Genomic DNA, 8,165 nt, shown 5'->3' on the forward strand with positions numbered 1-8,165 from the left:
GTAGCGAAATGCTTGTGCTTCTAGTTCTGACAGTGCAGCAATATCTAACATGTAATCTAACAATTCCACAACAACTACCTAATACACACAAATCTAAGTAAAGGAATGGAATAAGAATATATACATAGAAATATATGGATGAGCAATGACAGAGCGGCATAGGCAAGATGCAATAGATGGTATAAAATACAGTATATACATATGGCTCAGTTGGTAGAGCATGGTGTTTGCAACGCCAGCATGGTGTGTGCAACGCCAGGGTTGTGGGTTTGATTCCCACGGGGGGCCAGTACAATTTTTTAAAATGAAATGTATGTATTCACTACTGTAAGTCGCTCTGGATAAGAGCGTCTGCTAAATGACTAAAATGTAAATGTAGATGAGCAGTGCATGATATGTAAACATTATTAAAGTGGCATTATTAAAGTGACTAGTGATCCATTTATTAAAGTGGCCAATGATTTCAAGTCTGTTTCTAGGCAGCAGCCTCTCAGTGTTAGTGAAGGTTGTTTAAAAGTCTGATGGCCTTGAGATAGAAGCTGTTTTTCAGTCTCTCGGTCTCAGCTTTGATGCACCTGTACTGACCTCGACTTCTGGATGGCAGCGGGGTGAACAGGCATTGGCTTGGGTGGTGGTTGTCCTTGATGATCTTTTTGGCCTTCCTGTGACATCGGGTGCTCTAGATGTCCTGGAGGGCAGGTAGTTTGCTCCCGGTGATGCGTTGTGCAGTTCACACCGCCCACAAGAGCCTTGCTATTGTGGGCGGTGCAGTTGCCGTACCAGGCGGTGATACAGCCCTACAGGATGCTCTCAATTGTGCATCAGTATGCTTTGACCATGACAGTTTACAATCTAATATAACACCAAGAACACCATTCATATGGCGGATCACATCAAGCTCTGAAGACAGATAACTTAAAGGTCTGTACCTCTTACTAATTATAATCTCTTTCAAATTATAATTGAAGATATCCCTCTAGTGGTGTGGGGGCTGTGCTTTGGCAAAGTGGGTGGGGTTATATCCTGCCTGTTTGGCCTTGTCCGCGGGTATCGTCGGACGGGGCCACAGTGTCTACCGACCCCTCCTGTCTCAGCCTCCAGTATTTATGCTGCAATAGTTTGTGTCGGGGGGCTAGGGTCAGTCTGTTATATCTGGAGTATTTCTCCTGTCTTATCCGGTGTCCTGTGTGAATTTAAGTATGCTCTCTAATTCTCTCTTTTTATCTTTCTTTCTCTCTTTCTTTCTTTCTCTCTCTGAGGACCTGAGCTCTAGGACCATGCCTTAGGACTACTTGGACTGATGACTCCTTGTTGTCCCCAATCCACCTGGTCGTGCTGCTGCTCCAGTTTCAACTGTTCTGCCTGCGGCTATGGAACCCTGACCTGTTCACCGGACGTGCTACCTGTTCCAGACCTGTTGTTTCCAACTGTTTCCTGCTGACCTGTTGCACCCTCTACAACCACTGTGATTATTATATTTGACCCTGCTGGTCATCTATGAACATTTGAACATCTTGGCCATGTTCTGTTATAATCTCCAACCGGCACAGCCAGAAGAGGACTGGCCACCCCTCATAGCCTGGTTCCTCTCTAGGTTTCTTCCTAGGTTCTGGCCTTTCTAGGGAGTTTTTCCTAGCCACTGTGCTTCTACACCTGCATTGCTTGCTGTTTGGGGTTTTAGACTGGGTTTCTGTACAGCACTTTGTGACATCAGCTGATGTAAGAATTTGTGACATCAGCTGGTGTAAATAAATTTGATTAATTAATCTATGAGCCAAGCTTAATGTTATTTAAGGAGTGCAGCCTACCTGGCACAATAGGGGAAACACAGGACAGGGTGTGAGCTGTGTTGGGGTCAATTCCATTGCTATTGAGTCAATTCAGTAAGTAAACAAAAATGTCATGTCAGGAAGTAAACTAAGTTGAATTAAAATGGAATTGACCCCAGCACTGAAACAGTAGCTATTGTTCTAACACCACAAGAGAACAGAAGGGAAACTAAAGATTACAATCTTGTTCCTGTATTTCTCTTTCCTAATGCATATGTACGTTCCAATCTGAGTCAAAGGCCTGACATTTAATGCCCAAATCCATATAACATTCATCCAAGTGTTCCAATAACTCCTAAGTTGCCCGACACAGGTAAATAACATTTAGAGATTTATGACGCCTATCCAGCTTATCCGTTTAGTGGGGTTATTGGTGCCTGCCAGGTGGGTAAATATATCAAGTAAGATCACATGAACCTTTGTGGTCTGACTCTGACATACTGTATTCATTTGCAGGTATGTAAGTATTCACATGTTTTTTTGTTCTCCTGTCAGATAGGATAGCTATCATTATTGAGTAAGTTATTAAGTTATAAGTTATTGAGTAATTTTTTTGCAAGTGAATAATGGACTGTTTTTTTAACCCTATATTCTATCTACAATACACAGTCATGAGGAGGTAGTTTAGAAGTTTACTACACCTGAACTCTGTACAGTGTGTAGGACCATGCAGCCACAGTGCAGTCCTTAAACTCTTTCTTATTAGCCTACTAACTCATTTACAGCCTGGTGATGTCACCAGGCAGGCCACAATTCCATCCCACCAAAACAGGTTGAGATTTCAGGCAGTCTTTTCAAACAGCTCTTACACTAAAAACTCTTACACAATTTCACAGTATTTTTCCAACCTCATAGTGTGGATTTACAGTACCTGTCACACCCTGATCTGTTTCACCTATCTTTGTGCTTGTCTCCACCCCCCTCCAGGTGTCGCCCATTTGCCCCATTATCCCCTGTGTAATTAAACCTGTGTTAACTGTTTGTCTGTTGCCAGTTCGTCTTGTCTCGTCAAGCCTACTAGTGGTTTTCCTGTACTCCTGGGTTCTCTCTAGTCACTGTTATCTAGTTTTCCTGGTTTTGACCATTCTGCCTGCCCTGTGGCTGCCTGCTGTTCTGTTCCTTTCGGACCAACTCCGCAACGCCATCTCCTCCCAAGGAGCCACCATTGGGGGACACGAGGAGTTACTTCAAGGTCATCTAGATGGATTCCAGACCTTGGCAGAACGCCATGACTGTGCCTTGAATACATTGCTGGAGCAATTCCACTGATTATCTGTGAGTCAGCCGGCCACGACAGTAGCCTTCCAGCCCCCCAGTAACATCACTGTCTGCAGTGCATCTCTCCAGGCCACCCCGGCTTCCCAAGAACCCCGCTTACCTCTTCCGGAACACTTCGCTGGAGGGTCAGGAACCTGTCGGGTGTTTCTTTCCCAGTGTTCCCTCATCTTCGAGCTGGAGCCTTCATCCTTCCCCTCGGACCGCTCGAAGATAACGTATCTCATAAAGCTAATGTCCGAGGCAGGCTCTTGCCTGGGCTACGGCGGTGTGGGAACAACAATCTGACATGTGTTTCAGCCTGGAGGAGTTCGTGGCTGAGGTGAAAAAGGTTTTAGATTCTCCGTTGTCCGGGAGAGAGGCTGCCAGGAAGTTACTCCAGCTTTGCCAAGACTTCCTCAGTGTGGCTGACTATGCGGTTGATTTCCGCAAGTTGGCTGCCGAGAGTGCCTCCAAGGAACTCCGGAAGTCCCCGGCGTCTACGTCCCCGAGAGGATCCGAGTTCCCCGAGGCTGCCGACTGGCCTTTTACGGAGCAGATGCAAATTGGCAGAGCTAGGCTGTCTCCAGCCGAACGCTTACGCAGACTTAACACCTGCCGGTCATTATGTGTCTACCTGTCTGTTAAAGAGACCAGGCTCATCAGTAGGTACGAGTACTCTGGTGGGCCATATGGAGAGTTTTTCTTCTCCCCTCACTCGCACCCCTCTCCATGCCATCTTGCTGTGGTGCGACCAGTCTAAATCTCTCTGGGTTCTCATTGACTCTGGGGCCAATGAGAGTTTCATGGACGCCACTCTGGTGTCTGAGCTGGCCATCGCCACTCAGCCCCTCTCCATTCTCTGGATGTTAGAGCACTGGATGTGCACTCTATAGGCACGGTCACCCACAATACTACTCCTATCCACCTGCGTGTGTCTGGAAACCACAGCGAGTCTATACAGTTTATGCTCATCAAGTCTCCTCAGGTTCCCGTGGTATTGGGGTTTTATTGGCTCCAGCACCACAATCCCCTTATCAACTGGACTGGTGGTACTATTGTGGGCTGGTGCCCGATCTGCCATGCCCATTGCCTGAAGTCGGCGCAGCCTGCCCCGGGACCTCTTCCTGTGGGCTCGGAAGAAGCCTCGGACCTCTCCACCGTTCCCGCGGAGTACCAAGATCTCCGGGAGGTTTTCAGCAAGGCCCGGGCCACTTCGCACCGTCCCTATGACTGCAGGATCGACCTTCCCCCAGGCACTACACCACCCCAGGGACGGCTATATTCACTGTCGTGTCCGAAGACCAAGGCTATGGAGACGTACATTGAGGACTCCCTAGCTACAGGGGCAACCGTCCTTCTGCCTCCCCCGCCAGCACAGGGTTCTTCTTTGTGGAGAAGGACAAAACCCAGCGCCCGTGCATCAACTACCGGGGCCTCAATGACATCACAGTTACATCACATCATAGCTGTTACCTGCTACCACTCATCACCTCGGCTTTCAAGCCGCTCCAGGGGGCCACTAGATTCTCTAAGTTAGACCTGTGGAACGCCTACCACCTGGTATGAATACGGGAAGATGACGAGTGGAAGACAGCCTTCAACACTGCTAGTGGACACTATGAATACCTGGTGATGCTATTCGGTTTGACCAATGCTCCTGCTGTGTTCCATGCCCTGGTTAATGATGTTGTCCAGGATATGTTGAACCGGTTCGTGTTCGTCTACCTTGACGACATCCCCGTTTTTTCCCGCTCGGCTCAAGAACACGTTCTCCACATCCAACAAGTCCTCCAGCGTCTCCTGGAGAACCAGCTTTGTTAAAGCCGAAAAATGTGAGTTCTATCGTTTTCCTTCCTTGGATACATCATCGCTGCTGGGAATGTGCTGATGAATCCGGGAAAGGTGAGAGCGGTGGTGGCTTGGCCCCAACCCACGTCCAGAGTGCAGCTACAATGTTTCTTAGCATTTGCCAATTTCTATTGCCGTTTTATCCGGAGTTACAGCACCCTGCCTCCCCCCCGCCGTCAGCACTCACCTCTCCCAAGGTCCCGTTCACGTGGTCCCTGGCCCGCTTCACCACATCTCCCGTATTGATCCATCCAGACGCGTCCTGTCAGTTCGTGGTGGAGGTAGACGCTTCAAATGTTGGAGTGGGGGCCGTTCTGTCCTGGACCTAAAGCTGCATCCCTGCGCCTTCTTCTCCCATCGCTTAAACGTCACGGAGAGGAATTATGATGTGGGGAACCGAGAACTACTCGCGGTGAAGATGGCCTTGGAGGAGTGGAGACACTGGTTAGAGGGGGCAGAACTTCCATTCATAGTGTGGACGGATCCCAAGAACCTGGAATATCTCCGCACCGCCAAGCGTCTCAACTCCAGGCAAGCTCGATGGGCCATGTTTTTCACCCGTTTCAACTTCACCATCTCCTACCACCCAGGGCTAAGAATGTTAAGCTGGACGTGCTTTCACGACGCTATTGCCCCGCTTCGACACCCTCGCACCCGAGACCGAAAGCTGCATCCCTGCACGTGGGAAGAATTTCCTACCTCGTGCCTGGTGGCTACCCTTGTCTGGGGAATAGAGAACCCGGGTCCGTGAGGCGCAGCGTTTCCCGGGGGGGCCCGGCTAACTGGATGTTTGTCCCAGACGCTGCCCGCTCCCTGGTCTTGGAATGGGCTCATTTGGGCTCATGCTTCTTTAATCAGAACAACAGTTTTCAGCCATGCTAACATAATTGCAAAAGGGGTTTCTAATGATCAATTAGCCTTTTAAAATGATAAACTTGGATTCGCTAACACAACGTGCCATTGGAACAAAGGAGTGATGGTTGCTGATAATGGGCCTCTGTACGCCTATGTAGATATTCCATTAAAAAATCAGCCGTTTCCACCTACAATAGTCATTTACAACATTGACAATGTTTACACTGTATTTCTGATCAATTTTATATTATTTGAATGGACAAAAAATTAGCTTTTCTTTCAAAAACAAAGACATTTCTCAGTGACCCCAAACTTTTGAACGGTAGTGTGTATATATATTTTTAAGTCTAAATAAATGCTACAGTACCGTAGGACCAAAGGGATAGACTGTAGACAGCAAGACGAGACTATCTAGGTCTAGTCAATATCTGACAGTCAACCATTGCACACTGACAGTGTATTTATTCAACACATTTACAATGCATGAGCTTAATATTGATTAGGTTTTCTAGGAACTCTGCATGCATGGGTCAGAGGAACACTGAAGCTTCATCCCAAATGGCACCCTATTACCTAGTTAGTGCATTACTTTTGACCAGAGCCTTATGGCCCTAGTGCACTAAATATGAAATAGAGTTCCATTTGGGAAACACCCTGCCAGTGTTTTTTATAGAGCCTAGAGAGGATCTAAAGGCCAAAAGAGGATTCCTGACATCTCTCATTAGGGTGGTTTGTTTTTTCCCCTCACCCCAATTAACCCCAGATAAAGTAATCTATTCTCTGGCTCAGTGAGTACTTGTACAGCTTCCAAGAAACGGCTTACTTAAAAAGAAGACACTCCATTGGGCACAAACATCAATTCAACATCTATTCCACGTTGGTTCAGCGTCCCACTGGGCACACACTGGTTGAATCAACATTGTTGTCACGTCATTTCTACAAAATGATGTTTAACCAACGTGGAATAGATGTTGACATCTGTGCCCAGTGGGGTTGATTCAACCAGTGTGTTCCCAGTGGGACCCTCCTATGCCTCTTCTAGAAGAATCCATGCAGTTTGTTTCACACATGAGTGAAAGTCAATTTAATTTCACCTTGCTTGATAAGTAAGTACTTTAGGGGTAATAACAGAACAGAATAGAATAAATTGAAATAGAATAAAACAGAACAGAACATACAGTACATGGTACCAAATCTGTTTTCAAATAAAAAGGTTAATCTGTATCCCCTGTAGATTACAACGAAAAAATGATTGCTGTGAAGTATGGAACCAAAACTAAGAAAATATAGCTTGGACTAGTTCCTACCTCATTGTCAGTGTTGGAATGACAATTTCTGCCTCCAGATTTGCTTGATATCTATCTATCAGCCTTTCTTGTAGTCCTCATTTGTTTCAATCAAAGCATATACTTTATCCTGCCTAGTGGTGGGCGCTGTTGAGTTTTGGCTGCGTTAGGATTTTCTTTTACTATTCAGCTTCAGATAAGAATTGACTGAGGAGGTGTTTTTGGTGTAACATAGTATAGGCCTATTGTGCTATTATATTCGGTTCTGTTATGGAAAATGCTAATTAATCATTATGTGATCTTGCGAGACATTGATTCAGCTTTGATCTAACTTTACTAAACAAGCACCGTTGTGAGAAGTGATAATCTTCTATTTGTAATAATAATGATGAGTAGGACTATTAGGTGTAGGCAACAGACAGATCTTGATGAGGGTTATTTTAAGCGCTTTGCGTGCCCTTCGAATTGTGGTGGACAACACCATAACCATGTGGCCACATATCGTTCAGGGTTCCTCTGCGCAAGAGGGGGTCAGTGGAGTTTTTTGAACATCAAGGAGACACACAGTGAATTTGGATCCTAGATCTGGTTGATGTGATGATAAGGTTAATGCGGTGGATCAGTTTGTCTGCATATGCAGTGCAGGGGCGAAAATCTGATATCAACTTTGGGGGGGACAATTACATGAAGTTTTCTCAAGAGCAATTCCTGAGGGGGACACCAAAAGTAGTGCTGTAACACATAGCCTACATAGTAATATGGTAAATGTATATTGAGGAACCAAAGAAATAAGGTGTTTGCCATACTCCTAACTACCGGTACCCAAAACTACACAACTACTCACAACAGCAATACCATTGCCTTTAACAAATCTTAGTTCAGTCACCAGTTTAAGTTGAGAGTGGGGGTATCCATGGCATTTTCCAATTATGTTCCTATTTTACAAGTAAAAAAAATGGAGAACCTTTCATGTTGCCAAACAAAGACTCAACAAACTTACCTGAGACTCCCTGTCTCTGCCAGTCTGTCCCTGCATATCTGTCCCCAACTCTGCTGTCTGTGTGCCATCTGTTGCCTGCTCTGCCTAATG

The sequence above is a fragment of the Salmo salar genome, chromosome ssa09 (assembly GCF_905237065.1).
Source record: "Salmo salar chromosome ssa09, Ssal_v3.1, whole genome shotgun sequence".
In the NCBI taxonomy this organism is placed as follows: domain Eukaryota; kingdom Metazoa; phylum Chordata; class Actinopteri; order Salmoniformes; family Salmonidae; genus Salmo; species Salmo salar.